Raw genomic sequence first — 20,496 nt, forward strand, 5'->3', positions numbered from 1 at the left:
TAAATTGATTCATTTGAGCCATATGTATGTTATGAAAGCTAAAAAGATAACTATTTGTTACTATTGTCCTTAATGTATAATCTTCATTATTCAGACTTTTTATTTTTAAGTTAGTTTCTACAGTGGTTTCATGTTCAGTTTTTCAAACGTTAGCAGATTATGGTGGTTATAGTAAAGGGTTTTGTTTTAAATCTGGTAGCATATTTAGGAATCATTAAATTATAAATTACAATTTCAAATCTTCATACTTGCATGATAATTACTTAAAATTAGTCTGCATTAATAGCCTAAATAGATACCTTAGTTTGGAGGAAAAAATACTATTCTATTTTCTAGTTATTTAACAATTCACTTAATTGTTACTTAATAGTTCAGTGAAATGTACCTCTTTGTGTGTGTGTGTGTATCTGTGTATAAATGGTTAATAAGATCCATTCCTTAAATTCACTATCTACCCTGCTGTGATCCCCACCTATACTGAAGTACTCTCTGGTATGAATGATCAGTCAACCACAGGGTATGAGATATCTGTATTTGTTTCTTTCTAAATGAAATATATGGATACAAACAGTTCAAACTAGTAATACCAGATTGGTTTCCTAAGAACTAATATAGCTATAAGAGGTGGTAACATTCCAGAGTTCCATGATTATTTTAAGGTAGCTTTAAAGATGGTTAGATTTTGATTTTATTCAAGACTTCAGAGTCCTAAACTTGGTTATTTAAAACATCCAGAGATAGTAGGTATTTGTTTTTTGAAGATTAAGTAAGGAATGCATTTTGTTTATTTGGTTGATTTTATCTAGACTTTATAAATGTGATTTTTTTTTGCCAAGCTACTTCATAGTTGGTGCCTTCATAGGAAATTTTAGTTTGATTAGTCAACTCTCTCTGCTGGGTTTTGGGTATTTGAATTTTTTTGTTTGGTTGGTTTTGGGATTTTTTTTGTGGGAGAGGTGATAACCTAAGAAGTTTCTGCAGCAGAAATATCATGAAACCATATATGTCCCTTACAAAGTTGTGGCATTTAGAGGAGTTTTTCAAAGCCTGTGTTGGGATGTAGGCAAATTAAGCAAAGCATCATAGTGAATTCAGCTTATGTATAGAATGACAAGCATATTTAGCAGTTTTTGCTAATATTCTGGGCTTCTTTTCATTGTGACTGTTTTGCAGACTTAATAATGTTCCTTCCTGATAAGAGGCTGACTGGAATTTATTTTTGTTTAAAGAAATATTTTTAATATGGAAAAAATAAAAGCTGCACATATGCCTCTCATATGGCAAGCTCTAAATTAGCATTACTCCATCACAGCATTAGATACCAACCATACTAACAGCATGCAGATATACTGTTTTTCATTAAACTTAGCACTTTACATTGAAAGTTTTCAAATCAGATCTTATTTGGGCAGATTTCACATGACTGGACTAATACATAAATATTTACTCCTTTGAAGGTATTTAGACATTGGAAATTAATGGTTTGCTTATGAGCCATAGATTTGAGGAGCCATTTGAAATGAAATTTCCATTTCTTAACCTTTCTGTAGATGGATTGGTTGGGCATAATGCTATGTTTCTATATTCTAGGGCTGTTAACAAATAATACTATTTATTTCTTAATATCGACCAACATATTATTAAATTAGCTCTTTTTGCTCAAAAGAGCTCTGAGATGATTGGGAACACTGTGTGCTGAAGTTGGATGCAAAGCTGACTATTGTACAGTGAACCTCTTGGGAGAACCGAAGGCTCAGGAAGCTATGAGTAATGAAGCATAAAGCCCGTCATTCATATGTAGCTTAGTCAGTGCCCCAGCTTTGTTTCTCAGTGTTCAGTTTTTAATAATTATAAAAAGCTCACTTTATTCCTTCTCTCTTCCCTGAACCCTTGGTTTTAATTGAAGAGTAAAATGTATTATGTATGCCTCTCCATGAGTATTGCTGATGATTTTGCAAAAAGGAGGTGGGAAGGCAGTTTAGTACTGGATTTCCAGACTGGCCAGACACTCAGCATCTCTGTGCCTCTGTTTCTTCATCTGTAAAATGAAAATAATTATACCTGTCCTCCCCCGACCTCAGCAGCATACTGAAATATCAATTAAAGTAGAGGAAAAAAATCTCTAAGATGCACTGATCCAAAAGATGGACAGAACATAGATGTAGCTGTTATTTAATCATGACAGCTTTGCTATATAGCAATTTCCTTGTATCTTTGCCTGGTACTGTATAGTGAATATCAACTAGCATTTTGAAGTAGAAACTGATAATAGGGAGTTTTTTAATTATATAGATTTTTAATACTTAAGGTCATCAAATAATATTGGTAAAAATTTATAGTGTATGTTATAGATCTGAGTGTGGGTTAAAAACATATCACTACACTCAGCTAATTTGTAGAATGTCTTTGCTATTTGAGTTGACTTGGTTATTTCAGAGGGCTGCAGAGTTAATCAGATCAAACTGTAGTCATAGCAGTATTTTTAGCATATCCCAGAATCTTAGAGTTTAGGAGCCTTGGAGCTCACCCAGGGCAATTTCCTGCAGGAAACCAGGTTCCTTCCTGGTGACGTCACTGACAGGCGCTTATGCAGCCTCTTCCTGAAAACTTTTTGGGGAAGGAGTGTGCTGCTACCTCACTGCTTTGATGTGTACCTTTTGTTCAAGAATTTCCTAAAACTTGGGACTAGTCATGTGTTACATGAGAAGATGCAAGCATTTAAAATTTTGTATTGAACACCATCCTTATTTAAAGGGCCTAGGTTTGTATTATTTTCTGGGGTTTGTTTTATGTTTTTGACATGGTTTTCCCCATTGATTGGGTTGTTTTCTCCATTTTCTTAATAATTTGACAATATTTTCTTCCCTTTTTATTTGTATCTTCTTCCACTTAGCATTTATGGTAGCAAGGAGGGGAGGGATGTCTATTTTTTCAGTGGGCTGAAATCATAGCTTCTGTTTTGTCTTACTACGGCAACTGGATTGATGACCGTCTCTTATTTAAAGGTCCTTCAAAACTAGAAGCCATTCCTTTCAGGGCAATGCCTGAGAAGTGATGTCAGGAACTCTGGGGAAGGGGAAGCTGAGAGGACCCCAGAGTAGAGAAGAGGGTCCAAATGTCCCAAAACCGTATTTCCTTCTAAGGAGCATGCTTCCAAGAGCCAGGAGAGACACGGCAGAGACATGGCATTCTAGTGTAGCGCCAGCTGCCAGGTAAGACAGTCTTGAAACAATGTGTCCATTTTGCTTTAGCAGGTCAGGTTTAGGGACCTATGTAGCTTTGATATTTAAATCCACCCTTTGTTCCATCTTTGGGAAATGAGAGTACCTTGGTTTTGCTAACTGGCCCAGATGTGCATCAACAAAGTAAATCACTTTAATTGCATCTTTTCATTTGGTTTTCACCTCTCTGTTTCTCTCTCTCTCACTCAGTCTCTCCCCCCCCATGGCATTCCTTCTGCTTTCTCCCACCTTTTTAAAGGAAGCTGTGCTTGTTCTTGCTGGAATCCAGGTCACCATGTCACCATATTAAATGAACCAGCCTTAGCCTCTAAACCCTTTAGCAGGGATTATCTGTGGGTAGCCACCAAATTAACTATATTAGACAGTTTTAAACAGCTATTTGCTGTCCAGTCACATCAGCTGTCTAGCAGTCCAAGGTGGCCTTTCAGGCAGAAGAATCAGCAACCAGAGTGGATACGTTTCTAAAATAAAAGACCTGTGGTTAGTGATCCCCTTTGAAAAGCTTCTCTTTTCAGACATATGGGTGCGTGTTCCTCTCTGGCCGAAACTTTGTTTCCAGTCTCAAAAGGGCTGTTTCTGAAGGTGTCTTTGCAACCCTTTGTTGCTGGCTCTGTTAGTTGCCTGATAGGCAGTAGCTAATTCATCATTCCCTAAATACCAGAGGAGCAGCTGTTATATTCAGACTCCCAGGCAGCCTATGCCGGTCCCCCCAGCTAGGATCAGGTACTCATTTGTCATCAAAGGAGGGAACTATTCTATTTGCAGACATTTGATTGTATTTTTCTTCTGTTGATCTTTGTCATGTTCTGCCTGCCTTAATGAGGTTCTTTACCTGCATATCTGTCTCTCTCTCTCACCTTACTCCCAATTTTCCAATATGGAAAATTCCTTTTTATTTTAGAAAGAAGCAAAAAACCCTTTTAAGTGAAGTCTATAGATAGGATTTGCTTTGGGAATAGATGATTTCTTCTTCTTTCGGTTGTAAACCTCAATTTGGATGGCGATTAGAATGGGTTTTTAAACTCTTTGAAAAAGCCCTTCTGGGGCAATCCTCTGACAGAGTCACTGAACTGGCATGCAATTACAATTTTATTTGCGTGACTTTTTTTCTAAGTCACTCTAGAAGAATGTTAAGACATTTTGACAATGCAAGAAATAAAATTATTCTCACATCAAGGATCAATTTTACTTTATATCTGCCTTTATGCCATCTTCCATTGTTTTATTAGTATTAATTCTCCCAAAGGGAGTGGCTTGACGCCTCCCACATTAAGTAGGTATAAGCTTTTCTTTAGCTGCTTTCCTGAATCCCATATTTATAATACTTTAGGGTAGGATTTTTTTTTTTTTTTTTTGAAATTGATTAAGTCCAGTTGTGCTAGAATCTTCAAGTATTAATTTATAATGAACTTTTCCTCTTCTGGGATTATTAGAAGAGCTAAACGTTACATGTTTCTTTTGTTGCTATAAATATACATAGTCATTTGAAAGTTATTTGAATGCTTTATTACAGTGATAATTGGTATTGCCATTGATTAAAGGTAAAATATATGGAGTTAAAAATTTGTATACGATATACTATTTATTGAGAATTTTCAGAATCCCATAGCTGCTTGTCTTTAAAACTTATAAGAGGAATGTGTTTTTTTCCCTTCCTGGTCTCAAATTTAGTGTTCCCTTTGTTCAGGCAGGTTTGAATGAGTTGTATCACTGGAAAACACACGTGTATCAAAAGGTAGATATATTGTAGAAACATGATGTTTTCTTGCCTTGGAAGTCTGACCAGACAGTTTTTATGTATGGGTTTTATTTTTAACAAAGCAGTAAGGGCTTACTTTCTACCAACTTCTGTGTGTGTAAAGATGTATTTGTTCAAGCTTTAAGAAAAAAATTAACCTGTCAGTGTACAAACACCTGATATCTGATTTGGATCTGGGGGGAGGTGGTTTGGGGCAAAGAGAGCTGTTTATAGTATGTTGTTTTTTGGAATTAAGTAAGATTATTAAAGTAACACAACAGTAGATATCAGTAATTTTATGTCTTAGAGGAATGACTCAAATTAACTTGCTTGTGCTAAAATTGCATGTAGGTAACTGAATGCAGTTTTCTGTTGTTCTCTTAGCCGCACTTGTCTGCTCTGCTTTGCACTGCCTTGAAAGTAGAGGAAGCTTCCCTTGCACCGAGTTCTCTAAAGGTCTGGTGCTCTAGTTGCCCATTCATTGCTCTTCTCGAAAGAACCCCTGTCAGAACCCGAAGGCTCTAGAAGAAACTGGCCCCTGATAGATCATAAGGGAGGGAGTGCCTGGGGCTTCGTTACCACAGCTCTTGGCAGCTGGTTCCCCATCTCCTTGGCCGCCTCCCACCCAATCTTCTGTGACTCTCTCCCCTGCTCCCTTGGGCACTGATCCCTCACTTTTATCCGCTGAAATTCACCCACCTTCTACCCCTCAAGGCCAGCTTCTCTCAGTCTTCCAAAGAAATAGTTTCTTAACTGGATTATTTTTGGAGACAGCAGCAGTTGATGGAATGAGCAGAGGCTTAGCTGCTGTGTCAGCTAGCATAACAAACAACCCCAAAACCCAGTGGCATCAAACAACCACCATTTATTATTATTTCCCAGTTCCTGTGGGTCAGGAATTCAGGAGCAGCTTAGCTGGATGGTTCTGACTCAGACCAGAGTTTCTCAGGCAGGCAGGATGAAGATGGTGGCTGGGTTGCCATCATTTGAACGCTTGACTGGGGCTGGCTGATCTCTCCTAGGATGGTTCACCCAGGCTCTTAAAAGGGCTGCTTGAGTGTCCTTACAATATGACAACTGGCTTCCCCTAAGCTAAGTACCTATGAGAAAGCAAGGAGGGAGCGACAGTTCCTTTGCTGTCCTAGTCTCAGGTGTCACAGACATTACATTCTCTAGAAGCCAGCAACCAAGTACAGCCACTCTTAAGGGGATGAGAGTTAAGCTCCCCTTTTGAAGGGAGGAGTATTAAAGAATCTGTGGACATATTTTAAAATTGCCACACATGTAAATCCTTACTCCCGCACTTAACTATGTGGTATTGGATGAGTTACGCTCCCAAGCCTTAGTTTCTTCATCTCTAAAATGAGTGTAACGCTATCTCCTCAAAGGGAAGTCATATGGATTCAGACCAAGCCTGAGGCCCAGTAGGTGTTCAATGAATGGTAGTTATTGTTATCTGGGCTTGGGAAGAAGACCAAGGTTGGACTCTGCTGACTGCCCAGGTGAAGATGGACCCCCAGCATGATGGTGTTTGGGAAAGACACTCCCCAGACAGTCCCACAGTACGGGGGGCTTCTCCCAGCTAGGTCAGTGAAGGAGCCAAGCTGGCTTAGTGTAAAAGTGCCAGCTTCTGAGCTGGAAGCCGCCACTTTGTCTTTCTCCTACTTCTCACCCTGCAACAGACAGAACAATGGCTGTGTCCTAATCTCAGAATATGATGCCTTATGCCACAAAAGGAAACTTCTGGTCTTTTTTTTCTTTTTGAATTTTATTTTATTTTTTAATACAGCAGGTTCTTATTAGTTATCTATTTTATACATGTTAGTGTATATATGTCAATCCCAATCCCCCAATTCATCTCACCCCCCCCCACCCCCCCGCCACTTTCCCCCCTTGGTGTCCATACGTTTGTTCTCTACATCTGTGTCTCTATTTCTGCCTGCAAACCAGTTCATCTGTACCATTTTTCTAGATTCCACATATATGCATTAATATACGATATTTGTTTTTTTTCTTTCTGACTTACTTCACTCTGTATGACAGACTCTAGGTCCATCCACGTCTCTACAAATAACCCAGTTTTGTTCTTTTTTATGGCTGAGTAATATTCCATTGTATATATTTACCACATCTTCTTTATCCATTCATCTGTCGATGGGCATTTAGGTTGCTTCCATGACCTGGCTATTGTAAACAGTGCTGCAGTGAACATTGGGGTACATGTGTCTTTTTGAATTATGGTTTTCTCTGGTTTTATGCCCAGTGGTGGGATTGCTGGGTCATATGGTAATTCGATTTTTAGTTTTTTAAGGAACCTCCATACTGTTCTCCATAGTGGCTGTATCAATTTACATTCCCACCAACAGTGCAAGAGGGTTCCCTTTTCTCCACACCCTCTCCAGCATTTGTTGTTTGCAGATTTTCTGATGATGCCCATTCTAACTGGTGTGAGGTGATACCTCATTGTAGTTTTGATTTGCATTTCTCTAATGATTAGTGATGTTGAGCAGCTTTTCATGTGCTTCGTGGCCATCTGTTTGTCCTCTTTGGAGAAATGTCTATTTAGGTCTTCTGCCCATTTTTGGATTGGGTTGTTTGTTTTTTTGATATTGAGCTGCATGAGCTGTTTATATATTTTGGAGATTAATCATTAGTCCGTTGATTCGTTTGCAAATATTTTCTCCCATTCTGAGGGTTGTCTTTTCATCTTGTTTATAGTTTCCTTTGACGTGCAAAAGCTTTGAAGTTTCATTAGGTCCCATTTGTTTTATTTTTTGTTTTTATCTCCATTACTCTACGAGGTGGGTCAAAAAAGATCTTGCTGTGATTTATGTCAAAGAGTGTTCTTCCTATGTTTTCCTCTAAGAATTTTATAGCGTCCGGTCTTACATTTAGGTCTTTAATCCATTTGGAGTTTATTTTTGTGTATGATGTTAGGGAGTGTTCTAATTTCATTCTTTTACATGTAACTGTCCAGTTTTCCCAGCACCACTTATTGAAGAGACTGTCTTTTCTCCATTGTATATCCTTGCCTCCTTTGTCATAGATTAGTTGACCATAGGCGCGTGGGTTTATCTCTGGGCTTTCTATCCTGTTCCATTGATCTATATTTCTGTTTTTGTGCCAGTACCATACTGTCTTGATTACTGTAGCTTTGTAGTATAGTCTGAGGCCCAGGAGCCTGATTCCTCCAGCTCCGTTTTTCTTTCTCAATATTGCTTTGGCTATTCAGGGTCTTTTGTGTCTCCATACAAATTATAAGATTTTTTGTTCTAGTTCGGTAAAAAATGCCATTGGTAATTTGATAGGGATTGCACCGAATCTGTAGATTGCTTTGGGTAGTATAGTCATTTTCACAATGTTGATTCTTCCAATCCAAGAACATGGTATATCTCTCCATCTGTTTGTGTCATCTTTGATTTCTTCCATCAGTGTCTTAGAGTTTTCTGAGTACAGGTCTTTTACCTCCTTAGGTAGGTTTGATCCTAGGTATTTTATTTTTTTGTTGCAATGGTGAATGGGATTGTTTCCTTAATTTCTCTTTCTGATCTTTCATTGTTAGTGTATAGGAATGCAAGAGATTTCTGTGCATTAATTTTGTATCCTGCAACTTTACCAAATTCATTGATTAGCTCTAGTAGTTTTCTGGTGGCATCTTTAGGATTCTCTATGTATAGTACCATGTCATCTGCATACAGTGACAGTTTTACTTCTTCTTTTCCAATCTGTATTCCTTTTATTTCTTTTTCTTCTCTGATTGCATGGCTAGGACTTCCAACACTATGTTGAGTAATAGTGGCAAGAGTGGACATCCTTGTCTTGTTCCTGATCTTAGAGGAAATGCTTTCAGTTTTTCACCATTGAGAATGATGTTTGCTGTGGGTTTCTCGTATATGGCCTTTATTATGTTGAGGTAGGTTCCCTCTATGCCCACTTTCTGAAGAGTTTTTATCATAAATGGGTGTTGAATTCAAAAGCTTTTTCTGCATCTATTGAGTTGATCATATGGTTTTTATTATTCAATTTGTTAATATGGTGTATCACACTGATTGATTTGCGTATATTGAAGAATCCTTGCATCCCTGGGATAAGTCCCACTTGATCATGGTATATGATCCTTTATTTATTTATTTTTTTAAAAGAACTCCTTTATTTACTTATTTATTTATTTTTGGCTGTGTTGGGTCTTCGTTTCTGTGCGAGGGCTTTCTCCAGTTGCGGCAAGTGGGGGCCACTCTTCATCGCGGTGTGCAGGCCTCTCACTATCGCGGTCTCTCTTGTTGCATAGCACAGGCTCCAGACACGCAGGCTCAGTAGTTGTGGCTCACGGGCCCAGTCGCTCCGCGGCATGTGGGATCTTCCCAGACCAGGGCTCGAACCCATGTCCCCTGCATTGGCAGGCAGATTCTCAACCACTGCGCCACCAGGGAAGCCCATGATCCTTTTAATGTATTGTTGGATTCTGTTTGCTAGTATTTTGTTGAGGATTTCTGCATCTATATTCATCAGTGATATTGGTCTGTAATTTTCTTTTTTAGTAGTATCTTTGTCTGGTTTTGGTATCAGGGTGATGGTGGCTTCATAGAATGAGTTTGGGAGTGCTCCTTCCTCTGCAATTTTTTGGAAGAGTTTAAGAAGGATGGGTGTTAGCTCTTCTCTAAATGTTTGATAGAATTCACCTGTGAAGCCATCTGGTCCTGAACTTTTGTTTGTTGGGAGATTTTTAATCACAGTTTCAATCTCATTACTTGTGATTGGTCTGTTCATAGTTTCTATTTCTTCCTGGTTCAATCTTGGAAGGTTATACCTTTCTAAGAATTTGTCCATTTCTTCCAGGTTGTGCATTTTATTGGCATAGAGTTGCTTATAGTAGTCTCTTATGATGCTTTGTACTTCTGCGGTGTCTGTTGTAACTTCTCCTTTTTCATTTCTAATTTTATTGATTTGAGTCCTCTCCCTCTTTTTCTTGATGAGTCTGGCTAAAGGTTTATCACTTTTGTTTATCTTCTCAAAGAACCAGCTTTTAGTTTTATTGATCTTTGCTACTGTTTTCTTTGTTTCTATTTCATTTATTTCTGCTCTGATCTTTATGATTTCTTTCCTTCTACTAACTTTGCGTTTTGTTTGTTCTTCTTTCTCTAGTTCTTCTAGGTGTAAGGTTAGATTGTTTATTTGAGATTTCTCTTGCTTCTTGAGGTAGGATTGTATTGCTATAAACTTCCCTCCCAGAACTGCTTTTGCTGCATTCCATAGGTTTTGGATCATAGTGTATTTGTTGTCATTTGTCTCTAAGTATTTTTTAATTTCCTCTTTGATTTCTTCAGTGATCTCTTGGTTAGTTAGTAACGTACTGTTTAACCTCGATGTGTTTGTGTTTTTTATGTTTTTTTCCCCATAATTTACTTCTAATCTCATAGCGTTGTGGTCAGAAAAGATGCTTGTTATGATTTCAATATTCTTAAATTTACTGAGGCTTGATTTGTGACCCAAGATGTGATCTATTCTGGAGAATGTTCTGTGTGCACTTGAGAAAAAAGTGTAAATCTGCTGTTTTTGGATGGAATGTCCTATAAATATCAATTAAATCTATCTGGTCTGTTGTGTCATTTAAAGCTTGTGTTTCCTTATTTTCTGTCTGGACGATCTGTCCATTGGTGTAAGTGAAGTGTTAAAGTCCCCCACTACGATTGTGTTACTGTTGATTTCCTCTTTTATAGCTGTTAGCATTTGCCTTATGTATTGAGGTGCTACTATGTTGGGTGCATATATATTTATAATTGTTATATCTTCTTCTTGGATTGATCCGTTGATCATTATGTAGTATCCTTCCTTGTCTCTTGTAACTTTCTTTTAAACATTCTATTTTAAAGTCTATTTTATCTGATATGAGTATTGCTACTCCAGCTTTCTTTTGATTTCCATTTGCATGGAATATCTTTTTCCATCCCCTCACTTTCAGTCTGTATGTGTCCCTAGGTCTGAAGTGGGTCTCTTGTAGACAGCATATTTATGGGTCTTGTTTTTGTATCCATTCAGAGAGCCTGTGTCTTTTGGTTGGAGCATTTAATCCGTTCACATTTAAGGTAATTATCAATATGTATCTTCCTATTACCATTTTCTTAATTGTTTTGGGTTTGTTTTTGTATGTCTTTTTCTTCTCTTGTGTTTCCTGCTTAGAGAAGTTCCTTTAGCATTTGTTGTAGAGCTGGTTTGGTGGTGCTGAATTCTCTTAGCTTTTGCTTGTCTGTAAAGCTTTTGATTTCTCTGTCGAATCTGAATGAGATCCTTGCCAGGTAGAGTAATCTTGCTTGTAGGTTCTTTGTTTTCATCACTTTAAATATATCATGCCACTCCCTTCTGGCTTGTAGAGTTTCTGCTGAGAAATCAGCTGTTAACCTTATGGGAGTTCCCTTGTATGTTATTTGTTGTTTTCCCCTTGTTGCTTTTAATAATTTTTCTTTGTCTTTAATTTTTGTCAATTTGATTATTATGTGTCTTGGCATGTTTCTCCTTGGGTTTATCCTGCCTGGGACTGTACGCTTCCTGGACTTGCGTGGCTATTTCCTTTCCCATGTTAGGGAAGTTTTCGACTATAATCTCTTCAAATATTTTCTCAGGCCCTTTCTCTCTCTCTTCTCCTTCTGGGACCCCTATAATGTGAATGTTGGTGTGTTTAATGTTATCCCAGAGGTCTCTTAGGCTGTCTTCATTTCTTTTCATTCTCTTTTCTTTATTCTGTTCCACAGCAGTGAATTCCACCATTCTGTCTTCCAGGTCACTTATCCATTCTTCTGCTTCAGTTATTCTGCTATTGATTCTTTCTAGTGTATTTCTCATTTCAGTTACTGTATTGTTCATCTCTATTTGTTTATTCTTTAATTCTTCTAGGTCTTTGTTAAACATTTCTTGCATCTTCTCGATCTTTGCCTCCATTCTTTTTCCAAGGTCCTGGATCACCTTCACTATCATTATTCTGAATTCTTTTTCTGGAAGATTGCCTATCTCCATTTCATTTAGTTGTTTCTCTGGGGTTTTATCTTGTTCCTTCACCTGGTACATAGTTCTCTGCCTTTTCATTCTGTCTATCTTTCTGTGAATGTGGTTTTTGTTCCACAGGCTGCAGGATTGTAGTTCTTCTTGCTTCTGCTGTCTGCCCTCTGTTGGATGAGGCTATCTAAGAGGCTTGTGCAAGCTTCCTGATGGAAGGGACTGGTGGTGGGTAGAGCTGGGTGTTGCTCTGGTGAGCAGAGCTCAGTAGAACTTTAATCTGCTTGTCTGCTGTTGGGTGGGGCTGACTTCCCCACTGTTGGTTGTTTGGCCTGAGGCGACCCAGCACTGGAGGCTACAGGCTCTTTTTTGGGGCTAATGGTGTACTCTGGGAGGGCTCACGCCAAGGAGTACTTCCCAGAACTTCTGCTGCCAGTGTCCTTGTCCCCACGGTGAGCCACAGCCACCCCCGCCTCTGCGGGAGACCCTCCAACACTAGCAGGTAGGTCTGGTTCAGTCTCCTATGGGGGTCACTGCTCCTTCCCCCTGGGTCCTGATGCGCACACAACTTTGTGTGTTCACAAAGTCCAGTCTCTGTTTCCCCCAGTCCTGTCAAAGTCCTGCAATCAAATCCCGCTAGCCTTCAAAGTCTGATTCTCTGGGAATTCCCCCTCCCATTGCCAGACCCCTAGGTTGGGAAGCCTGACGTGGGACTCAGAACCTTCACTACAGTGTGTGGACTTCTGTGGTATAATTGTTCTCCAGTTTGTGAGTCACCCACCCAGCGGTTATGAGGTTTGATTTTATTGTGATTGCACCCCTCCTACCATCTCATTGAGGCTTCTCCTTTGTCTTTGGATGTGGGGTATCTTTTTTGGTGAGTTCCAGTGTCTTCCTGTCGATGATTGTTCAGCAGTTAGTTGTGATTCCGGTGCTCTCGCATGAGGGAGTGAGCACATGTCCTTCTACTCCTCCATCTTGAACCAATCTCAACTTCCTGGTCTTGAGATGGAGATTAACCTGGATTATCAGGTGGGCCCGATGTAACACAAGGTTCCTTATAAGAGAGGCAGGAGGTCAGAGAGCAGAGAAGACGCTACGCTGCAGGCTTTGAAGATGGAGAAGGGGCCCACAAGCCTAAGGATATAGGTGGTATCTAGAATGGCAAGGAAATGGATTCTCCCAAGAGCCTCCAAGAAGTGCTGACCCTGCTGACACTTTGACTTAGACCAGTGAGACTGATTTTGGACCTCGGACCTCCAGCTCAGCATGATGGAAACTCCACTCCAGAATGGTGAAGTCAAGAACACAGGGCTCCCTCTCCCCCAGCTCCTGGACAGAGGGCTGTCTTCCCAGGAGAGGCAAGATGTCAGCATTTCTAAACCTGCCCCAGCTTCCTGTTGCCAAGGCCAAGTTCTGGAGGGACATGCAGATGGGAGCTGGGGCCTTGTTCCTCTGCCTGGCCCACACTTGTGGGATGGAGGCTCCACCCCTGGCATGGTGCATCGAGAGCATCGGGGCCTGATTGCCTTGCCGGACTCCTGCGGCAGAGTTCCATGCTGAGAGAGGCAAGCCTAGGAGACCTGAGGCTACTGCCCACCCCCAGCCCCACCAAATGCTCAGTTCTAAAGCAGGGGCATCATTTAGAGGGATGCACGCCATCGTCCCCAGCCCCACACAGAAACTAGATTCGTGGTTGCCTAGGACCAGGGGGTTTAAGGGTATAAGGGAGTGAAAGCTAAAGGGTACTGGGTTTCTTTTTGAGGCGATGACAGTGTTCTACAACTGGCTATGGTGATGGTTGTCCATATCTGTGAATATACTGAAAACGTCTGAATTGTATGCCTTCAAGGGGTGAATTGTATAGTGTGTGAATTATATCTCGATAAATCTGTTTTTGAAAAGAACCAATAAAAATTAAACTTGTGTTGTTTTAAGCCAGTACGCCCATGATAGCTATTACAGCAGCAATAGGAAACATACACCCCATGCCCACCTCTAGCCACTATGCGTTTGGCCATGACCCCACTGCTTGGTCTCCCTACTGAGCACACGCTCTCCTAGCACTTGCTTTCTTCCTCCTTGGTGGTGCATAGCATCTGGGTGGGGGGGGGATGTATTTTTTACTTACCTTAGGTGAGACAAGCTTTACTTTACACCAATGAACACAACACATAGGAGACTCCTTTTAAAAACCAGGGACAAAACAGTGCAGAGCTCCCAGAAACGAGCAAAGCTCTCCCCGTTCCCACCAACCTCCAGGAGTGGCCCTGCTTGGGATCAATGCCCCTGAGGGCTTTTCTCAAGACATTTTGCTCTTGAGCTCAACAAGCTAAAACCAAAATTTGCGAGTGAAATAAATGTGTCCTCAACTTAGAAGCTTGGGTCCTTATTAGGCCCAAGGGTAAAGACTCATTTGTTGGTGGTTGCCTTTTGGATTCCCTGCAGCTGGGCTGTGTCCAGTACAGTGTTTGTTTGTTTATATTTTGCATCAAGTTGAAAACTGCAGGACATTTTTTTCTAAGCCTTTGTTTTACACTGGATGCATAAAAAATAAAAAAGAGCAATAGAAATTTAATTTGCTGAGAAGGAAGGCTGTTCGTCAGTGTTCCCGACCCTGTGGCACAGCTCTTTCTGTACTCTTAATCCTTTTTTATTTCTTGGAAATAAATTACAGCCTATCCTCCTGCCCTGGATCCCTTGTTCTCTCTTCCTATCCCCTTCTCCTCCCTTTCTCTGGGCCCTGAAACCTCCTGACCAAACGGAAGAAGTTTCCTTTCGCCACAAAGAATTACTAGAGAGCAGAGAGCGGTGGAGTCTTCCATGGCAGGAGGGGTAATATAAACAGGTTTCTATTATACGGGATAATGTAAACAGGATTGCGTGGTGAGGGCTGTTCTTAGCACACTTCCCTCTTTGATCAATTCTCAAATCCAGCCACACTCTCAAAACTGGACTTGTGCTTGGCATTCTGTGGGGTTTTTTTTCTCCTTTAACTCTGGTCAGCTCTGCTTTGTGTGCTGTGCGCTCAGTCTGAGGAAGATATGATTCTGAAATCTCAGAGCAAGCTCCCGGGATTAATAGCTAACCTAGGCATGTGTTTGACTATTTATAAGACAAAGAAGAAGTAATCCCCAGGTGACGCCAAAGATTGGGGACTAAGCCTCCAGGCAGAGGTGTGGGGTGAAGGGGATAACCTTGGGCCACCTGATGACCCAGATGGTGGCTCTGGCTTGCTGCTGCCCCTGTCTGCATGCTTACTTTCCAGAAGGTTCAGCTGCAAATGATGCTGAGCCACATGCATGGACTGAGTCAAGAATCTCATGTTTGTTTGTAAGATAATAATATATGCAAAGCATCCATGGATGTTTCTAGTAAATATTATGTGTTTATTCTACCAGACTTTCATAGTCACAGGTGATACAGCTCAGCAAAAGCAGTAGTCAGTTCTTCCAGACTGCACCTTGTGGTAGTTTGAGGCTGCAGCTGGTGCTGAAGTGGAACTCACAGGAAACCCAGATGAAGGCCATGCTGGGTCCCTCCACTGAACAATGTGGTGTGACCACGAGTGGCTAAAAGACAACCAAATAAATGGATAGACCAGCCTGGCAAGAAAACAGAGTCAGCCTGTGGTGGAAGGTCTGGGGAAGACCTATGCCTCAAAATCCTACCTTCTCAGCAAGTTTGGTACAACCCTTCGGTACTACCTGTGTTTCAGCCAGTGGAGGATCCAACCCATCTGGGCCTCAGTTTCCTCACCTGCAAAATAGGTATAACGTTATTGTTATCCTTTCATCACAGAAGACTGCGGTAATTCTTTATGCTGTAATACCTATATAAAATGTCTGATACATTTGGGGTGCTCAAAAATTTTAGTAGTTATTGATTAGTCACAAATATTGAGGGAGGGTCTAAGGTCAATAATATACCACGCAGCTTGAAGAGGGCACCTACAGTAGGAAGAGCCAGCACGACCTGAAGAAGTTGGGCATGGTGGCCCTGCAGGAGGTCTGGGCACAGGGGAAGGTCGTGGGCCTGGGCATTACTTCATAATTTGGGCCTGACAACACCCCTCACCTTGACAGTGTGGTTATCATTAGGATGAGAAGGGGGCTCAGTGGGCTGAAGTCAAAATTCCAACTCCACACACTGGCCTGCCCACGTTGATCTTGCAACTGGGGACCCATTTTGGATGCAGAAAGATGCAATGATAGGGATAATAATTGTTAGCAATCTCCTAGGCCCATAGCAACTCTGCAGTGTCTTACCAGATCAGACACAGAAGCTATGTTTCACTGTGGCCCAATGAATTGCTGTTGATCCCAAGCATATGAGCAAGTTGCCAAGCTCTACTTTAGTGTTTGGGGCTCTTTAAGCAGGAGGCTGCGGTTGTATTTCTGATGTTTTCTTTCTTGAGCTTAGTGGCAGCACACAGGTGTTAACTATAGCATTTCCTATGCCTTTCTGCATATCAGAAATACTTCCTCATGACTTTTTAAAGGAAAATGTAGGCCTCGTCTCACCAGCAAAGAGCAGTCCATTTTTTTTTGGCTCTAATGATAGGCTGTAAATTTTATTGAGTGGCCTTTGCTTTCCCAAAGATACATCTGTACTGCAGAGTTGCCTGCATCTTATTTGCTTTTTGTTTGTTTGTTTTTCATTTTCACTGGAGTATAATTGATTTAAAGTGTTGTGTTAGTTTCTGCTGTGCAGCAAAGTGGATCAGTTATATGTATACATATACCCACTCTTTTTTAGATTCTTTTCCCATGTAGGTCATTACAGAGTACTGAGAAGAGTTCCTTGTGCTATACAGTAGGTCCTTATAGTTATCTATTTGATATACAGCAGTGTGTATATGTCAATCCCAATCTCCCAATTTATCCCTCCCAGCAGTCTGTTCTTGATGACAAAACCCAGCAGAGAGGAACAGAGCTGCAGTAAGAGGGAGCGCCACGCGCAGCAGACTTGCACGCTGGTACCTTGTTAGAACTGGTTTCAAAACATTCCCTGAACAGCTGGTAAGGGAGACAGTCCGCCCTGAGCACAATGGATGGTGAGAGGAGGCCACCCAGGGATTAAAATTTTAAGCCAGATGATCCCGAGGGTGAGTGAGTATACGGTACAAAGTTCAGTTCAAGGAGCTGTGTGCGCTCACTCATGCAAGCCATCAGGCCTTTGGGGTTCGTGGACCTGCAGAACGAGTGACCTGTGGAACTGAATCCATCAGTGAGTCCCACCGTGCAGGGCATCCTATAATGTGTAGGGGGCGGGGTGAAAAGCAGGGCGGAGGGAGCGAAGGGATTCAGCAGCATCCTGAATACTCAGCAGCTGCTTAATAACTACTCATGGACTTGAAGTCAATAAAATCAAGAAGAAAAATGGAAATGCAGATCCTTGCAAAGTGCCTTCTGGCAGTTCAAAACATTTTTGTACTCTGAGGGAAAGTGGCAAGGATTAAGCATATCAAATTGGCTTTGTGCTTCTAAGGCCACTTGATCCCGGAAGCTCCTTTTCACTCCCCACACCTTCACCTCCTGCCCCGGGTGGAGCGATTATCTATGGTGGTGCAGAATAATGGAATAATTTTGCCATTTACTGTCAAGACACTGCATCCCACAATGAGGGTTTTATTCTGAGATAAAGTTTGAAAAAAAGGCTCAACGGATGCCAGATATTAATTTCCATCCGTGAGAAAGAAAGGAATGCAAACTGCAGCAAAGTTGTGTTGATTCATCAGTCTATTGACGCTCGAGCCCACAGTCTTTCCCTTCCCAGCTTGAAAGAATATGACTCACTGTCTCAGTCAAAGGTTGCATCCGTTCTCCCGACCGTTAGCGCACCTTCCTTTTGGAGAAGTGATTGTGTAGCCACTGTAATTAGGGGCCATACATTCTCCCTGAGGAATCTTCATCGGGGCGACCCAGCCCTCACGGGAGCAAGCTGATCTGCGCATCACGGGCCACGTGTGAAATAACAAGCTTTCCTCCTTTCTCTCAAAGACCACTGTTTGGACTTACAAACACCGTCTGCTTCTTACGTGTTAAATAGCTAAAGATCAGACTCAGACTATTGCCAGGAGCATGAACGAATAACTGGCAAACTCCTGAGTCGTCACGCAGTTTTATAGTTTTCTTTCCAAAGGCACTTTGAAAAAAGACTTCAAACAAGCGAACAATACCCTATTCCCTGATGACTGTCCTTTGATACATGAATGTTTCCTGAGGTTTTAGGCTGGGCTCTGAGCTGCTCTGTGATGTCACGGAGACCGACAGCCCCCTCTGAAGCTCAGGGCCCATTCCTCTGCATGCCCGTGAAACCCTCCCGGTGAAACCTACTGGGTGACCTGGGAGGCCCAGGGCCTCAATGCAGTTGAGTTTCTGGACTCTGTACAATTGGCTGCTGACCAGGATGGGGTGTCCAGACACTCCTACTCTGAGATACTTTGGGGTCAAGAAATATTTACAAGAAAAGTGAGGCTCAGAAAGGTTAATTGACTTACCCATAGTCTGGTAGAAAGACCCTCAGAGATAGCTCCACCCTGGAAATCATGTTTGGTTGTTTTGTTTGTTTGTTTAGAAATTTTCCTAAGAGAGAGAGAGAGAGAGGAAGACAGACAGACATCATTCCCAGCCTTGGATACAGATACCACAAAATGAATAGGCCACAGAGGAGGAGCGTGGGTGATTCAGAACCCAGCTTCTTGACAAAGGGACGGGTCCCAGCGCTGATTTTGTCTGTTAAACAGCATCCTTCCGCCCTTGCGGCTGGATCACGCTGGCTGGAGTGCTCCGCCCTTGTCAGAAGGTGGCTCTGTAGCTTTCCTGAGACTTCGGAGAGGTGGAAAGAAGGCCTGAGAGAAAATGGTACTTCTGCCTCCCAGGCACAAGTGAGGGGCCAGCCAGCCCAGAAATGCCCCCGTGTGCTCTGGTGTCTTGGGTCTCCAGCCAGACCAGGGTGTCTCTGGGAGCTGAGGAAACTCCCTGAAGCTCAGGGTGAAGAGTAGGCTTAAATGTTACCCCTCTTAAGCGAATGAGAGAAGCCTGAGCTTTGGTTTCTACACCAGGGACACGGATCTGCTTGTGGAGGGGGCGGCCGGCCGGCCTCCCCAGAGGTCCTCCCGGGTGGTGTCAGCTCCTGGGTGAGGGCCTGGGCTCCAGTGGGGCCCACGCTCAGAGATTTTAGAGGAGGACGTCCCCTCAACGACCAATCTGATCAGGTCACGTTCCCAGTGAAACTCCTCTGTGTCTCCCAGCTGCTCCCTGGAAGACGCCCCAGAGCTCCGTGGGACGCTGCCCCCCTCTCCACCACACAGCAGACCAGGCCCTGGCCCGCTGTGCTCCCTGCCTTCCTGCTCTCCCCCTAGCACTCCCCAAGCCCTTCCTGACAGACTCTCACTGCCCTTCACCTGCCCGGCTGCTGCTCCCCGCCCTCAGCCCAGGGCCTTCAGATCACTGGCAGCCTTCACGGAGCCTTCTCGGACGCCTCGCTAGGTTGAAGAGCCCAGTTCAGCATCCCACACACCTTCCTAATATAACTAGCGGTTATGAGTAAATGACCACATACCCATCGAATGAATGCGTCTCTTCCCCATTAAGCTGTCAGCACCCCACTGCATGTCACCAGCAGCTTTGTCCCAGGGGCCACACTCAGGAAGCTGGAAGGAACTGTCTGTCTGTCTGCGGCAGCGAGGCAGGCGCAGCGTAGAGGGACAGAGATAGGAGCCCTGGGCTCAAGTCTTACCTCCGGCACTTCCTTCCAGACTGCAGACATGTCCTTTTGATGCCCTGACCTGGTCTCCTTCTCTGTGCTGTCTGACCCTCTGCTCTCTGAGGACTTCCCTCCAGCCCTGACATTCTCAATGGCCATGAATTCATTCAGGCCTGGTCTCAGAAAATCATGATGTCAAGAAGTTTCTCCTGGGCGCCCTCCCACCCCTCCCTGGGCTGGCAGGGCCTCTGCTCTGCTCTCCATCCCTTGCTTCTCTCACAGCCCTCCTGAGGCACCTCACTTTGCTGGGAACAGTTCCCTGCCAGCTGCAAGGGAAAGCAAGATAAGAAACTAATTTGAACTAGGAGATTGGAGCTTCATATATTATCTTCAGACACACAGGCATGTTAAAAGGCACCTGCCCAAGGCGAGAATCTCTAAGGACGGTTGGGGAGGAAGGGTAAGGCCTTTGGGTAGAAGCCTTTTTTGATACCCTTCAAAGAGCAGCTGGGGTTATTGTTTGCCTGAATGACTTGCAAAAACATTTGTGACCTCACATGTAGAAGCCAGCCTATAATTGGTTTGTTAATGTGGTGATGGTTCCTGAGGCTTGGCTGGGAGTATCTGCTGATCAGGCCTGGGGTGGAAAGAAGTCCTGAGAAACTGCATCCAGATTGGGGCCCAGGAATTACAGCGATCATGCAGAAGATGATCCTGCCAGGAGCTGAGCCTTGATCCCCAAGGGTTTCTAGAGAAAAAGCAAAGCTCTTCTCTGATTTCAGGAGCTCAGTAAATCCAGCTCTCTGGCCTCTTTCAAAC

General features: G+C 42.5%; 1 long non-coding RNA gene across 3 annotated transcripts in view; it reads right to left on the reverse strand.

Annotated features, from left to right (window-relative positions):
* Nucleotides 1–11,268: 11,268 nt before the first annotated feature.
* Nucleotides 11,269–20,496, reverse strand: part of LOC309625300 — a 28,229-nt gene continuing 19,001 nt past the window's right edge. The window contains exons 2-3 of one of the 3 annotated variants that reach the window (XR_014242439.1): nucleotides 18,470–18,554; nucleotides 11,269–15,726 (exon numbers count right to left, since the gene is read on the reverse strand). This is a non-coding gene — a long non-coding RNA (uncharacterized lncRNA). Of the gene's footprint in view, nucleotides 18,555–20,496 lie in introns of all 3 variants that reach the window. The other 2 variants (XR_014242440.1, XR_014242438.1) reach the window with 2 other exon arrangements.

Source organism: Balaenoptera borealis (genome assembly GCF_965194805.1).
Source record: "Balaenoptera borealis genome assembly, chromosome: 3".
NCBI classification, from domain to species: Eukaryota; Metazoa; Chordata; class Mammalia; order Artiodactyla; family Balaenopteridae; genus Balaenoptera; species Balaenoptera borealis.